Below are 15,240 nucleotides of genomic sequence, written 5' to 3' on the forward strand. Positions count from 1 at the left end.
TCTCCTTCTCTCTCTGTCCCTCCCCCACTCGTGCTGTCTCTCTTTCTCTCTCTCAAATGTAAATAAACATTAAAAAAATTTTAAGTACATTATAACTTGTAATAAGTGCTAAGAAGGAAGTTACAACAGAAAGATATGAGACAGACAGACAGGTGCTAATGTTGGTTAGTGCAGGGTCAGGGGGAGGAGGCTGTTCTGGGAAGGCCACTCTGGGAAACGACACTTGAAGGGAAGCCTGTTGCACTTGTCAGGAGGAGCATGGGTGTGGCGGCAGGACAGGATGGGCCACCTTATTCTAGGTGATTTCAAACGCCATTTCTTAAGGGTTTGTATTAGTTGCCTGGGGCCATCATAACAAAGTACCACAAACTGGCTTAAAACAGCTGACCTGTTTCCTCTCACAGTCCTGGAGGCTACAATCCTGAACTCTAGGAGTGGGCCGGGCCGTGCTCCCTCTGAAAGCTCCAGGGAAGAATCCTTCCATGCTTTCTCCCGGCTTCTGGTGTGGCCGGCAATCTTTGCTATTCGTTGGCTTGTAGACATCACTCCAGTCCACCTGCCTTCTCCACAGAGAAGACCTCTCCTCTTCTTTTAAGGATGCCAGTCATTGGGTTTATGGCCTACCTTCAACCAGGAAGACCTTATTTAAACCACATATGCAACAAATCTATTTCCAAATAAGGTCACATTCTGAGGTCCCATGTAGACGCGAGTTTTAGGGAAACCAGTCAACCGACTACAAGATTTGAGGCAAGGTACGGGTATGATGGGATCTGTATTTCAAACCTATGGCTCTGGCTGCCATCTGAGGAATGGACTAGGGTGGGAAAGTAAGAGTCTGAGGAGCAGACGGGAGATGAGGGAGGTGGGGGCTGGGCTGGGGGAGACTGGAAAGAAGAAGACAAATTCTACATCTGTTTTGGAGGTTGAGTTCACACCGTTGGCCATGGATGATGGGACATGAGAGACAAAGGAGAGGGATCAAGAATGCCTCCCCATGGTTTGGCCACGGGACCAAACATACTTTGAAGGTATAAAACGATACTTTCTTCCCCCTGGGAATTTCTTCCCAAATACCCATGTGTTGGTGGATGGTTCGGTTCTGTTCCCAGGACAGAAATCCTAGGAGGTGAGCACGAGGCCTCTTCCTCCACTTTGCAGCTGTCCCCTCCAGGCACTGTCTTTGGCTTACGTGAAGGTTTCCATCCCGTAGGAGAGAGAGTAGACCCGTGCTCCCTGATCTACCCTCCTGCCCTCCTCCTGTTTCCAGGGCACCCTGGGTGTTGGGGTGATCACTGTCACTTCAGCTTTCACGCCATCTCTGCCCCATCAGCCCATGAGACCTTTGGGCCAGAAGCAGAGGCTCACATCTAACTTTTCAACTTTGGCAAAGAGCCAGCACTGAATAATTGGGGTGGGGAGGGGGAGGAGAGAGCTGGGTTCTCAGAACTTTCAGGGTCCCTGACAGGAAGGACTCTACGTCAAAATATGAGCCACAGAAGGAGGCAACAGGAGCAGACCAGAGTGCAGACATCACAAAGAATTGTGTCCCCCCGAAGAAGGCTTTTTCGAGGTAGCATCCCAGGGACTGACTTTGAGAAAGGGATATTTTCTACAGTTCCTGGCCATCATTTTGGCAAGTAGCCTTGAAGCAGCTTTGCAATCTTGAGAGAAGCCTGGGAACATCAGAAAACAGTGGCTTCTGGGAAGTGGCCAAAGGGGGAAGAAAGTAGCCCAAAGGTAAAAGCACACGTGTGTGCACACACTGGAAAACACACACACATTGCTCACCAGGTTGCCTTTCGATTTTGTGCTTTAAGAAAGTCAGAGACACAGGCGTGCCTGGGTGGCTCAGTCGGGTTAGCACCCAGCTTCCACTCAGGTCATGATCTCACAGCTCAAGGGTTCGAGCCCCGCGTGGGGTTCTGCACTGACAGCTCAAAGCCTGCTTCAGATTCCCTATCTCCGTCTCTCTCTGCCCCTTCTCTGTTCACACTCTCTCTCTCAAAAATAAAGAAACATTAAAACAAAAAGAATGCCAGAGACACAAAAATTGCACCTGAAAGGGATCAAGCCTCCAGATCCAAGTTCCAGATTTCCAGATTACAGGCAATACAGGGGACAGAGGAACATGTTATACAGGACATCGAGGATGCCAATGACAAGAACCAGGTGTGGGAAACCACAGAGTAACGCACCCGGTGTCTTAACACATTCATTGCGAGGAGGAAAAAATGAGAGAGAAAAAGTACAGCTCAAAAGAAACTTGAAAGACCTCATTGCTTGCCGTGTGTGGCTCCTACTTGGATCCTGACTTGAACAAACAAGCTGTTAAAAAAAAAAAAAAATTTGAGGTAATTGAACATCAAACACCAACTAGAATGACTGCTGTTTTTAGGTGCGATCATGCTATTGTGATTATGTTTTTAAAGAGTCATTATCCTTTAGAGCTGCCTGCTGAAATATTTATGGAGAAAATGATCCGATGTCAGGGATTTGCTTTGAAATAATCCAGAGGTGGGGGCGCAGGAAGAAAACAGATGAAACGGAATTGGCCCGAAGCTGGCGGTGGTTGAAGCTGGCTGATGTAAGCGTGGGGTTTTGTGGCACGAGTCTCTCCACTGTCGTACGTGTTTGAAATTTTCCATGATGAACAGGAATTTTTTTTTTTTTAAAGGAAAGAAAAAGGCCCCTGTTCAGTAGACTTCCAGCCTCCACTGACCAGCTGGGGGCCCCTGGCCGCTCCCAGCCAGTCCCCTCAGGGTATGGATTCCTGCTTTGCAGGACCAGCGTCTAAGAACTCCATCTAGTCAGTTATCTCTGCTACTTCTTTGTCTTTTTGTTAGTGTGTCCTCTCTGATTCTCTTGGGAAATTCTCAGTGGGGTGTCTAATTCCTGGATTGTCCTCCAACAGAGCTCCACTATCTTTCACTTCCTCTAAGAAGTCTGGCTTGGGGGGCGCCTGGGTGGCGCAGTCGGTTAAGCGTCCGACTTCAGCCAGGTCACGATCTCGCAGTCCGTGAGTTCGAGCCCCGCGTCCTCTGGGCTGATGGCTCGGAGCCTGGAGCCTGTTTCCGATTCTGTGTCTCCCTCTCTCTCTGCCCCTCCCCCATTCATGCTCTGTCTCTCTCTGTCCCAAAAATAAATAAATAAATTTAAAAAAAAAAAAAAAAAGAAGAAGTCTGGCTTGGTCCCCAACTCAGCCAAGGTGAGTCCTTCCTCTGACTCACCCTGACACCCTGCCGGGCCTTCCCACACAGTGTACCCATCATCCTTATGTGGTAATGGCCCATCCACTTGTCCTCATCCCCCATCAGACCCTGAGCTATCCTCAACAACTAGCATCCAGGAGGGCTTGAAGATTATTTGACCAACTGAATACATGAAACCAACCACCTTTCTGTGTCTCTTTTTGCAGAAAGAACTCCGAAGCTCTAGAGGCAGAAATCTGACTTCTGACCCTTGCTCTGTCACTGCTTTGCTGTGTGGCCCTTGGCAGGAATCTAAGCCTCTCTGAACCTCTCCTCTAATAAAGTCACACTACGATCACATTGCAACACAGAATGAATGGAAACCTGGCCGCGGCTCACTGCCCCCTGGTTTCTGGCAAACCCACGTTGGTAACACAACCCCTGTATCCGTCCACCTTTGCCTTCAGAAGCAACACCACCACCTCCAACCCGCTGGCCCTCCCTTCATCAGACTCCATCCTGTTCCACCCCGGCTCCCCAAGAGTCCTCAGGCTCTGGACAATTTCCATCGATAAGGCTCTCTTTAGGATGGAAATCATCTACCGATGACATTTGAAACCAAATATATGAACATTTCAGACAAGCCCTAGACACAAAGAGGGTTTATTTTCAGACCCAAGAAATGGCTGCTGGAGATTGACAAACGAGCAATGCCCTCCAGCTGCCAGGGTGGAAGCTGTATCCGCTGGGGGAAGAGAAGGCCACCTGCCCAGGGTGTCCACAGCCCACACCGCGAAGGCGGCAGACCCAAGAACTTGAGGCAGCGTCACACGCGGTTGGCGATGTTCAGAGATGCCGGCAGCAAGACTCGCCAACCGAAACCGCTGCAAACAAGACACCTGTGCCCGCGGCTGTCAGGGCCTCAGTGGCCCCCGGGAGCACAAAGGCAGCCTTGGATGGTGGGTCTCCCCGGGTCCTCCAGAGAGCTGGGCCCTGTGCTTAAAGGGAAACATCCCTGCGCCCCAGTGCCCAGGTGCGGAGCAGCCTGGAGGAGACAGCTTTGGGGGCGGAAGCAGAGCTGGTTTAATGGGTTGCTTCTCGAACAGTGACAGGCCACGGTGGCCACCGGGCCAAACCTTCTCTGGATATAGATCCTCCCTGCCTGTCTGAACCCTCCTCCGCCCTCCCCTGCCTCCTCCTACCCCACTTCCTCCTCTTGGTGCTGTGGTCCCGCCTCCCCCCTCCTTCCGGCTCATCCCTCCTCCCTCACTCAATGTCCCATCACCCTGCAGGACCCGCAGAGCCCCAGCCTCCTCACCCCCTCATTGCTTCTCAAGGCATTGCCTCCGCCCCAGCCAGCAGTGTGCAGGAGCGGACCCGTGCAGATCTAGTGCATTTGATGAGCTCCTACTGAGTGCCACAGCCAGCCAGGCCTGAAGGGCGGGGGGGGGGGGGGACAGTGACAGGCCCAAGGCGGGTTCTCCCCCAGGAAACTCACCCCGTAGGGAGGAGGCTGGAGGCCCTCACAGGTTCCTGGACAGGCAGACCCATCTACACACACTGGACCCAACTCGGGGAGCCCTTCTAATGTTCACCACAGCGGCCCAAAGCCCCGAGGGCCCTGGCCAGAAGTCCCCACTCCCAGGGCTCCCATGGCCAGTTGTGGGGCCACAGCTGGTCTGCAACAGGCCCAAGGAAGCAGCAGCCACGTCTGAGCACCAGAGTGGAGGAGGGAGTCCAGAGGATGCGAGACAGCAGTTCCAGGCCCTACAGTATTTCCATATGAGGTCCCCGAGACACCCCCGAATTCTCCCACCAGTGGCTTTCAAGCCTACAGACAACTCCGGGCCACACTGACGGGGGCTGGCGCCCTCTAGCGGTGGAAGTGCCGAAGGTCCTATTCCGCCGCGCCTGCCGTCTCCAGGGGCAGGAGCTGCTTCCCTCTGGGCCGGGAGGACGGTTCACGTTCAGAGTCCCAGAGGGGCACGACCAGAGCAAAACTGTGAAGCGCGGCGCACCAGCCGTCAGGCCCCAGTCCCTCCCTCCGCCCCTCCTCAGCGTTTGCCCATCTTCCCGCAGGTCCCGGACCCAAAGTCACACTTCCTCGCTACCCACCTTACAGCTTGCTCTGAAAAGTTCACTAAAGGTGCAAAATTTACACTGTAAAGGAGACCTAATAGGGTAGCCTTCTCAGGAGGAAGGAGTTTAGAGCCAGCGAAATCTTCGTTAGGAGTGAAGTTCTGACACGATTCAGACATCCAGGATGTGTTTCTGGGTGGCATGGGAGGGACACCCACTGTCCCTTCTGCAGGCCCATCTATCTGCCCTGCAGGACTCCCGAGGCACCCCACTTTCCGGAGGTGAAGAAACATGCAGGTGGGCCACAACGGAGAACAGGAGGGATCTGGAGCTCACTGCTTACGCAATAGCCGTGAGGGCAGAGTGGGCTCAGAGGCCCCTGGCACAGAGCAAAGGGGACAAGAGACAGCCCAGCCTGGCCCCTCACTGTCTGCAGCCATTACAAGCATTCCTCGGCCAGCCAGCGGCAAGAAGAGATGGGGGACCCTGCTTCAGCCCTGTTGGCACCCGTATCCCCAATGGTTTCAAATATTTATGCTTGTTTTGCCAAAAGGAGGCTCCCCCCCCCCTCCCAGGAAACGCTTTTGGGGACACAACTATTAATCAAGCACAGTTCCTGCCTTCCTGAAGTTTTGAGTCTATGCATCAAATGTCACATCATCCTTCCAGGCCACACTGCCCTCCTGCACTCCCCCCAGGGCTGGCTGCAACCCGCGTCGGGTTCTGTGCTGACATCCCAGAGCCTGGAGCCTGCTTCGGATTCTGTGTCTCCCTCTCTCTCTGCCCCTCCCCCACGTGTGCTCTGTTTCTGTCTCTCAAAAATAAATAAATGTTAATTTAAAAAAAAAAAAAGTCTTAAACCTTGGGGGCGCCTGAGTGGCTCAGTTGGTTAAGTTTCTGACTTCGGCCCAGGTCATGATCCCACAGTTTGTGAGTTAGAGCCCCATGTCCGGCTGTCGGTTGTCAGCACAGAACCTGCTTCAGATCCTCTGTGCCCCTCTCTCTCTGCCCCTGACTGGCGCTCTCTCTCTCTCTCTCTCTCTCTCTCTCTGTGTGTGTGTGTCTCAAATAAATAAACATTTAAAAAAAGAACCAGAGGAAAAGTCTTAAACCCTGTGGATTTCCCTTCAGTGGCTTCCTACCTTGTGCTCTGGTGCTGGGTTCCAGCCTTCTTCCAGCTTCTCTACAGCCCATATCTTCCCATCCCGGCACCCTACTTGTCCCCTAGGCAGGAACGACCCACTCCTGAGCCCCTTGCAAAGCTGGCTCTTTGTCAGACTTAAGTCTCTCAGCTTAACTGTCAACTTGCTCAGAGAAGTCTCCCCCAGTCCACACCCCACAATTACACTCTCTCACAGCACAGCACCCCATTAGCTTCGTTCACTGCAGTCACCCTAGTCTGCACTCCCATTTTCTCCTTCCCGACCTATCTCACAGACTGGAATGCAAGCTCCCTGAGGGCCGGCATGTCAGTACCGTTCACCATTGCATCCCCAGCACCTTGCTGCATGTCATAGGTGCCGGAGAATACCGGGATGAAAGGATCAAAGAGTCCAGGGCCACGGGAGGGATGCAATGAGGCTTCAGAAGAAGGAACAATCACAAGACAAAAGGGAGACAAGAGACCCAGGGTTGCACGAACCACACCCAGTGCTGCTCCTTATATCCCACCCCTCTCCATTTCTGTCTCTTCCCTTCCCTTCCCTCCACCTGGAGGCTCCATCCTGAGGTCTCATCTGTGGCAGTCATTGCTAAAGTGCATAAGGAGCCTTCTCCAAGCCCTCCTGGAAGCACATACTATAGTCCTGAGGTCTGGGCGGTGGCCGGACTTTTTTTCAGTGCCGGGTCTGGGAGCCCTAGATGAAGTTCTAGCACCACCTAGTGGACAGAGCTGGAATGCGCGGCATGGCCCCAGCCTGCATCAGATTCAAGCAAACTGGCCTCTGAGACTTCATGACCTCAGGAAGGCTACGGAGGCTAGGGAAACACTACTCCCGAACACGGGTGTCCCTGCGTGTGGCTGGCATAGCCTTTTCCAGAGTATCCCGGAGATCGCTGGCTGAGGGAGAGAGTGGGCAGGTGGAAGTAGAAAAAGCAGAGGGTCCGCGGGAAGGTTTCTGAGTCATCTGGAAAGGGACAGACCCTTTACAGAGCTAACACTTACAACGCATTTTCCATATGCCAGACCTGATGCTAAGTGCTTCCTAAACATTTGTTATTTCATTATATCCCCGATGGGTGGAGGAGGTTAATCAAGAAATAACTGCAAGGTCTCTGGGCTGGTGAGTAGGGAGCTGGGATTTGAACCCAGGTAAGCCTAGGCAGATTCTAGGCATGGATTGAATCACAAAGCTATGAATGCCTCAACAGCAGTCACATCACGGAGACAGTTAACCCAGAAGCCCCCAGATTCCCACCGGGGACTCTACCTGCTCAAAACTATGTTGGCAGTTCACGGCTCTGTACCCAAAGAAAGCCGTGAAAATGGAGTCACCCGTGACTTCCTGGTCATGGCCTTCTTTTTCCTCATCCAGAGGCCCCAGACTTGGGATTGACCCATCTGTCACACTCAACACCAGCCCTCACGTCCCCCCCACCCAGCAACAGCAGCAGCCTCTCTGTCCCTGAGTGGGCGAGTTTAACCCCTGAGGCAGACGTGCAGGTCCTGGGAGCAGGACTTCAAATCATAAGGGTGACCCTAAGACCCCACCTCCAGGTGTGTCACCCTTCTCTCCCTCCCACTACCCCCATCCCTACCACACCCCCAAATGTGGTGACAGACTTACCACACCCAGATCCTGACATTCAAACACTCAGGAAGAAGCTCATGGTCAAGGAAACCCTGGCACTCGGTGGAAAGAGCAGAGGTTTGAGGACCAGGCTGGCCACGCTTCCCTGAAGAAACTTGAGGCGTTTCCCAAGATGTTCACGCCTCCACTTCTTCATCTGTAAAATGGGGAGTGGCTGGTTGTGCCTGTGAATCTGTTAGCTCAGCGACTGGCAATTAGTTTGCGCTCAATATGTACCACGTTTTCTCCCCTGAAAATAACAAATTTCCCATCTGCACACTCAGATGGCTTTCTTTTTTGTCATTTTAAGCACAAACACACATTTAGAGACATTGCTGTCTATTTAGGGGGGAAAAGAAGAAACTGCAAGCCCAGTGGTTCAGTGACCCCTGACCCTGACACGGATGCCACAGGATAATCCGGTTGAGGGGGGGGGGGGGAGGGCGGGGCGCGGAGAGCTGTAGCAAACTAAAAGGCACATGCCTCATCTAAATAAACCTCTACTCATTATCAACCCCCTGTTCCTGGTAGAATGCAGGCCCAGGGCTGCCAGATCTTCTAGTAATCCTAACAAAAGCTAGAATTTTACTCGAACTTTAGAATTTAGAAACCTTTTGATAATCTTAAACACTGACTCCATTTGTCTGGCATTTCAAAGTTACCAAACGAGGCAGGTCTGTGGGCTGAATTAAGCCTACAGGGCACACGTGTGCACGGGTCTGCACATGCGCACTTCATAGTTCAGTGAAATTTGGGGCACCTGGGTGGTTCAGGCGGTTAAGCATCCGACTTTGGCTCAGGGCACAAGCTAGCAGTTTGTGAGTTCGAGCCTCACATCGGGCTCTCTGCTGTCAGTGCAGAGGCCGCTTTGGATCCTCTGGCCTCTTCTCTCTGCCCCTGCCCAACTTGCACTCTCTCTCTCAAAAATAAATAAACAATGAGGCACCTGGGTGGCTCGGTCCGTTAAACGTCTGACTTCGGCTCAGGTCATGATCTCAGGGTTTGTGGGTTTGAGCCCCACATCCGGCTCTGTGCTGACAGCTCAAAGCCTGGGGCCTGCTTTGGATTCTGTGTCTCCCTCTCTCTCTGCCCCTCCCCTGCTCATGCTCTGTCTCTGTCTCTCTCTCTCTCTCTCTCTCTCTTGCTCTCAAAAATAAGCATTAAAAAAAAATAAGTAAATGAACATTTTTTTTTTTAAATAGTTTGATAAAATTTAATTATCAAGTGAGATTTTGTAAGGATTCCTGTCCCCACCGTCCGGTTCTCACCCTTCCTTCCAGGTCCAACTGAAGACTGATTGCCATCTATCCCCCTCAGTCACCACCCTATCTCCCACAGCCATTTCTGTATTTGCCTCCAGGTGACTTTTGTTGGGAAAAGTCCTGCGTCCCCTAGGAGACAAACACCACACTTTATGCTTTGTATCCTTTCTCCTGCCTATTAAACTCTGTCAGTGTTGGCTACTGATAACAGTAACACTCCCTCAGCATTTACCACCCTGAATTCTAATCTCTCCAAACACCGTGTTGATCTTTCTCACTGGCAACCAGCAAAAGAGGCAGGGCGATGTTTATAGATCATTCCTCATCACCATCATTGAGCGTGGATCTCAAACTGGGAATTAGAGATGTCGGGTTCTCTCTTTCTCTCTCTCTAATTGTTCAGCTGGTTGGTATGTCAGTGCACTGGTAGGTCCAACTTCACAGTCTTTGGAAACACTCTTAACATCGCTTGTAGCTCAGCATCTAGTCAATGAATAGTCATGAGGGCTGTCTTAGTTTGGGTTCCCCTAAAAGCAGCTCGTGAGACAAGAATTTGCCTCCAAGTCATTTATGTGTGAGCTGACGCCAGGAAGCAGGGATGACCAAAGGGACACAGGGAAGAGGGAAAGCCAAGAAAAAAGTATAATGAGTGGCCAGTTGGAGCTTAATCCCATTGGGGATCCTCTGAACTGTGCCGACGAGGGGCAAAAAAGCCAACTATTTATCCCCTGGGTCCAACCCCTTCTTGGTTGACTCGTGGGATGTTAGCACCCCAGCGCTTCTGGCTTGCTCTGTGGTCCCCCCATGCTTCCCAGTCAGAGAAAGCCCTCAGCAGGGAGATCTAGGCAGACAAGGGGTGCAGGAATGTCCTTGGGTGACCCCCACGTGGCCACGAGGGTATAGGCAGAGTCCTAGAGAATCTACTGCAAGGACTCTGCCTCCAGAAAACACAGTTCCATGACCCTAAGAGAATAAATTATACTTTCAAAGCATCGCCCACAGGCTCATTTTGGTTTCCTGTGATAGGTGCGGAGTCATTTCTCGGTGCTGTAATTTACAAAGGGGAGAAATCAAGCGTTTGCCCAGATGGATATAAACAGTTACTGACTCTAATTTGCAGACTTGATGAACTTTCTATCACTAAAGACCTTGCCAGGAGGTTACTTTACATAGAAAAGCATTTCGTCCTTCCAAACTATTTTATAACTTTTAGAGTTGATTTTCTCACATCTTTTCAGGAATTTGTCTGGTTCTCGGTGTCATCTGTCTTTGTGTGCTTGTGGGTCGTCTCTGCTACAGGAACCCCCATATTCAGTGTCTGCTGTATTCTGGCCCCTTGCAGTGTCATGAGACCCAGATGCCCTTTCTGACAAGTACTCTTTCAATCTCTCCATTTCCCCTTTATTTATGTAAAGCTATTTTCTGGGTACTGACAGAATTCTATTGTTAATAAAATTGAATTAAAACAGTGACCGTGGACACACCATTCTGCTGATGCTCCCGGTACAACAGACTAGAGAGCACAGTGAATTTTCATCGAGGATGGCCTGAAATGGAAGGTTGTTGCCAATAAAAATTAAGCTTCGTCCTGATCAAAGACAACGGCTGTGTTCCACCACCCATTTGAAACATTCTTTCCAAATTAATTTCCTGCTCTGTGCTTACGGGGAGAGGGCAGTTCAGTGGGGACAGTTAATGAGGCTGGAAGGCCCCTACAAAACAGATTCTGTAAAACTTCCCAATCCAGAGACAGAGACAAACTTTCTATAAAAACTGACTAGCGGTTTTGAGCCTTACACCATTAGGTAGCTATGACCCTGTTAATATCATTACTGGCCCAGGAGTGCAGGTTCAGAAGGTTTTACTCAGTGCTTTGTAGGGGAGGGGGTATCTCCTGACCCCAGATGGAGGGGCCAGGACTGCAGACTGCAGCGGGGGAGGACAGGTGGAAATACCACCTCTTCCCTCCACGTGAGACAGTGACTTTTCCAACCCGGTGAACACAGTGGAAGACTTCAGAGTGAGCCCAACCAAAGTCTGCCTTGTGCTCAAAACACCTCCCAGATAAATGCCATCTGCAGATTCTGTTTCAGTGTTATTTGTTCTCTCTTCCAGACACGGACCCACCAGGGAGGCGGAGTGCCTCCACTGAGCATTTGTAAAACACAGTGCTGAAGATCGAGTCTGAAAACGAGCCCCACAGCCTGCGAGAAACATGACCCTGAGTAATTGCTTACATTCAGTTTCCCCTTGGGGTCTTTTGGACCACCACCAAGGGATCCGCGTGGTGCTGGACATGCGTGATAATCAAAAGGCTATCGTATGATCGGTTCACGAACTGGCCCTTGTACACAAAGGGCAGGAGACACCAAAGAAAGAGGCAGACCACTCCAGATTGGTAGGTGGTGGACTTAAAGAAGCAAGGGAACTTACGAGGCTTATCCTGGGCAGCTGCGAGACAGGGAGATCTCTGCACCCACATGTCGGGATCTTAAAAGTTCACAGACAGACCCTAACTGGGATCAGTGCCAGAAACTGGTCTGAACAACACCTTCCTCTGCCAACACTTCCATCCCTCAAATGGCTGTTAGCGCGGGAATAATGGGCGAAATGTACATTCCACGGACAGGGGAGAGGGTGAGGACCTCCCACTGCCCCGGTTCAGCTTGCGGGTCAAGTGGAGGTCACATTCTCTCGATAACCTCCCCCAACACATGCGGTTAATCATTGCCGAGTTTTGGCTCTGTCTTGTATCAGATAATAAATGGTAGCCAGTTCTGGCCATCTCACAACCTCAAAAGCTCTCCTTCTGCTCAACTCTGTTGCAAACAGCACAGTGGAAAGAGGGCTTCTGCAAAATCCTCTGAGCAAGTCACGGCACCTCAGGGAGCGTGGCTGTCCTCTCTATTGTGTGAGGGTGACCTCACAATGGATCCTCGAAGAAGCAATTCATTGGAATGAATGTGGAAGTGCTTTGTAAATTTTAAAGGCTTGCAGTTGGGTGGTATTTGCTGTTCCATACATCCACTTTAGGACAGAAGGTTTGGCTCTGAAAGGGAAATTAGGAGTCACCTAGCATCCAGCCGCCAAGCGTCACAGAGGAGAAAATTGCCCGCGTTCACACAGTTAAGTCGATGACAGAATCTAGAACAGAAGCATTGTTGTTTGACCACCGGCCAAATGGAGTGCAAACGAGTAAGTAAAATGATCAAACTGCCACGCAGCGATGTAGAGACAATTTACCCATTTAGTGCAGAACTTAGAAAATTACATGAAGATGTGAAACTACAAGAAAGTTGATTGGCTCCAGCAAAACAATGTGTTAGACATTTTATTAAAAATAATTTTTATGACAAATAATAAAAACTGGGACAGCTGGCTGGCTCAGTTGGTTCAGCATCCAACTTCGGCTCAGGTCATGATTTTGCAGTGTGCGAACTGAGCCCCGTGTCGGGCTCTGTGCTGACAGCTCAGAGCCTGGAACCTGCTTCAGATTCTGTGTCTCCCTCTCTCTCTGCCCCTGCCCCGCTTGTGCTCTGTCTCTGTCTCTCGAAAATAAATAAAAGTTAAAAAAAATTAAAAAAAAAATAATGACAAACAGTGATTTGAAGGGCTCTATAAAATTCACACACAGAACAACACTCGGGCATGCCTTTCTTTTCATAAATTGAGTGCTGAGAACCACCCAGATGACAAGTCACACAAGGCAGGAGGTATGCGTGTCCTCATCTAGAGACCGCTAAGCGATGACCAGCCTCACTATTACCATTTCCCAATGCAGATGTGCCTCAACATGCATAGAGTCCAAGCTCTGTCATCCCATAGCCCAATTCGGTCAAGTTTACTTGATGGCGTTCCTACTTTCCCGAGAAGAAGCCTTTTGGAAAGGGTATTTATTACCAATCGCTGTCCCCTCGTTTCCACTTCCTGATTAAAATGTGCACAAGTGTGACACTTCAATTTTTGCCAAGGCAGTGTGTCTGGAGCTTCTCAGACCACTGAGGGTGTGTTAAAACAGACCGCTGGGCACTGGGGTGCGGCCGAAAGTATTTGCTTTTCCAACAAGTTCCCAAGTGATGCTGATGTTGCTTGTCTGGCGATCACCCTAGAGAACCACCAATCAACAGAGAGCAACCGTATTCATTCCCTCCTTGAAATCCTGATCCTGGGCCCCATGCAGCTCTGGTTTTCCTTATTAGGTGAAGGGAGACAGGTAGCTCTCTTCCCCACCATGCACACCTAGAGTCATACAAAGAGAAGCAGGGTATTTTGCTCACCATTTTAACAGTGGTATTTAACAGGGAAATTACAAAGCATGCAGATTTGGCCTCAAACCCTCCAAAAGTACTAGCAGAGATGCACTTTGGGGGATCCTGAAAAACGGAAAGATTAGAGAGCATCGGCGTTGTGTCTCTGCTGTCCCCCCATAAGTGCTCAGATTCGCTCAAGAGGCGGCAGTTAGATGTTTATAAACATTTCCTTACAAGCAAATTTGAAGTTGGTAAAGTTCTCAAGTGGTAAACATCTGAGTATATTAAAAAAAAAAAAATGTAGTGAAGTCCAAACTGCAACAGCCAGAGTCATGGCAGGACAGCCATTTAGAAAGTCTCTTCCCTTGAGGATGCCTGGGTGGCTCAGTTGGTTGAGCTTCGACTCTTGATTTCAGCTCAGGTCATGATCCCAGTGTCGTGGGATCGAGCCCTGCCTAGAGCTCCACACTGAGCATGGAGCCTGCTTAAGGTTCTCTCTCCTTCTCCCTCTCCTCGTCTCGTGCTCTCTTTAAAATAAAATGTAAAAAACTTTTTAAAAAGAGTTTCTTCCCCTCTCTGACGGAGTTTTAGTTGAAAAGAGAGCAGCCAAAACTGTAACAAACAGAGACATCATGCTTCCAGAAAAGTCTCAAGGAACAATACTGCGAGCAACAGTGGTAGCAATACCACCGGAGTGGATCAGACTCTAAAAGCAAAGGGTGGAGAGATTCCCCGTGAACATTGGAGATAGTTCTTCTCCTAGAATATGGAGGCACCAAAGTAGTTCAGATGACACGGATTATTTGAGAGATGGTGACAATATCGGAGAGGATGCAGACTGAAAGAAATCATTATTGAAACAGCATCGAGCAAAGCTGCCCATTCCAGTGAAATCGTCCACCATGCAAATAACGTCCATGTCTTTTATAATAAACTAATGGTATCCCAACAAAGTAGCTTCTTTCTCCAGGCTAGCAGGAGGATCCTCTCTGTCACTGACCGGCAGATGCGTATCCCCACGGATACAGTGACCACATGACCTATGATCTGCACCTAGTCTCTTCTGAGAGCCAAAAGGGCATTACTCATAGTTAGGAAGGGACCACAGCAGGCAAACGGGGGTCTAGGTATAGGATCAGCTCACCAACAAAGAACCCCAGAGGAGGTCCTTGCTGTATGCGGGCACCTCACTGAGTTCTCTACCCTGGCTACGCAACTTGAGGATTTTCGGCAGGTGTTTGACAGAGTATCTGTACGGATTCTTTGCCTTCTAATTTTCAACTGACCTGCAATGCGAAGGTGGCAAGACGTCTTCCCAGAAGGCTGGAAATTGAGCCTGTGCATTTATTCTAATCACTTCCTGTCAGAAGCAGCTTTTGCACTAACACCAAAGCCACCGCCTGTGGCAACACTGACTTGTTTGGACGTGCGCTTTCCTTGACGTGGGCATGGAAATGAGCCCAACATCAAAGGCCGACTCAGAGGCCCATTGCCTGCCTGGTTAAACACTAGCCAGTGGTCATCATCAAAGCCTTGGTTTGAGACTTCATCCCTGCCAAACTCAGAGGAGCAAGGTCAACCTTCTCCCAACAATGGATCGCTCTCTGGCTCTTGGAAGGGGCCTCTGGAACTGGTGCTTTCGTAACTGATTTCGGCCAGGCCAGAAGGC

At 50.3% G+C, this 15,240-nt stretch overlaps 1 pseudogene; it reads left to right on the forward strand.

The window, feature by feature from the left end:
• Positions 1–12,455: 12,455 nt before the first annotated feature.
• On the forward strand, positions 12,456–14,413 carry LOC128779061 (10 kDa heat shock protein, mitochondrial-like; annotated as a pseudogene).
• Positions 14,414–15,240: the final 827 nt, after the last annotated feature.

The sequence above is a fragment of the Panthera pardus genome, unplaced genomic scaffold (assembly GCF_024362965.1).
Source record: "Panthera pardus isolate Hobbes unplaced genomic scaffold, ASM2436296v1 HiC_scaffold_22, whole genome shotgun sequence".
Classification (NCBI taxonomy): Eukaryota; Metazoa; Chordata; class Mammalia; order Carnivora; family Felidae; genus Panthera; species Panthera pardus.